Below are 763 nucleotides of genomic sequence, written 5' to 3' on the forward strand. Positions count from 1 at the left end.
AAGAACAGGCAGAAAGCCTAACTAGAAAGACAGTGCACCAAAGCCAGATGCCTGTTGTGTGTCTGTACCTCTCTTGGGTGCTGTGCCACACTCCGTGCTCCTCCCTGGCTTTGCACATGGCTGCGCTTCAGAGGAAGGCCACTGGCATCAGCTTCTGACAGAAAGGAGACAAGAAAGACATGAAGAGCCTCTCTATGGAGGAAGATTTGAGCACTGCCAGCCACAAACTTCTGGTCTCCAAGAGCAGTTCTGTCAATTGGCCTTTCTGCTGCTACAGCCTTGCGCCACTTCTGCAGTCAGCACAGAACTGCAGCGTCCTTTCCCTCTCTCCTCCATCACACACAGCCCTGCGTGCAGCCCTGTTTAGAGGCGGTACCCACAGCACAGCTCACAAGAGCTTCTTACCTGCGGAGGCTTTCCGTTTCCCGCCTTGCCCCGCACCATTCCACAGATGTACAGGTTTTGTCCCTACAACAACAGATCATATGTTGATTTCACAGACACCAGCAGGCAGCAGAAGTATTGTCCAGTAAGCCCATGTCCCCCCAGAAAACAGAAAGATGCTACTTGGACAGCCCAAACACAAACGCACAGTTCACTTCTCACTGCCCCTTGCTGCACTCCAAATGGATGCTTACTTGACATCCCTTACAGCACTGCAATCTTCAGCTGCCTTGATTCCTGAGTCCTCCTTTTGGACAGGAACCCTACAGAAAGTATCAACAAGTGAAAAATCATGAGGAAGAAGCATTTTCCCAGCTTT

At 51.0% G+C, this 763-nt stretch overlaps 1 long non-coding RNA gene across 1 annotated transcript; it reads right to left on the bottom strand.

The window, feature by feature from the left end:
• Positions 1 to 114: 114 nt before the first annotated feature.
• LOC109364922 lies at positions 115 to 678 on the bottom strand. Its single transcript, XR_002110676.1, has 3 exons — positions 639 to 678; positions 406 to 468; positions 115 to 154 (listed from the first exon to the last, which is right to left on the bottom strand). It is a non-coding gene; the product is annotated as an uncharacterized LOC109364922 (long non-coding RNA).
• Positions 679 to 763: the final 85 nt, after the last annotated feature.

The sequence above is a fragment of the Meleagris gallopavo genome, unplaced genomic scaffold, assembly GCF_000146605.3.
Source record: "Meleagris gallopavo isolate NT-WF06-2002-E0010 breed Aviagen turkey brand Nicholas breeding stock unplaced genomic scaffold, Turkey_5.1 ChrUn_random_7180001937722, whole genome shotgun sequence".
Classification (NCBI taxonomy): Eukaryota; Metazoa; Chordata; class Aves; order Galliformes; family Phasianidae; genus Meleagris; species Meleagris gallopavo.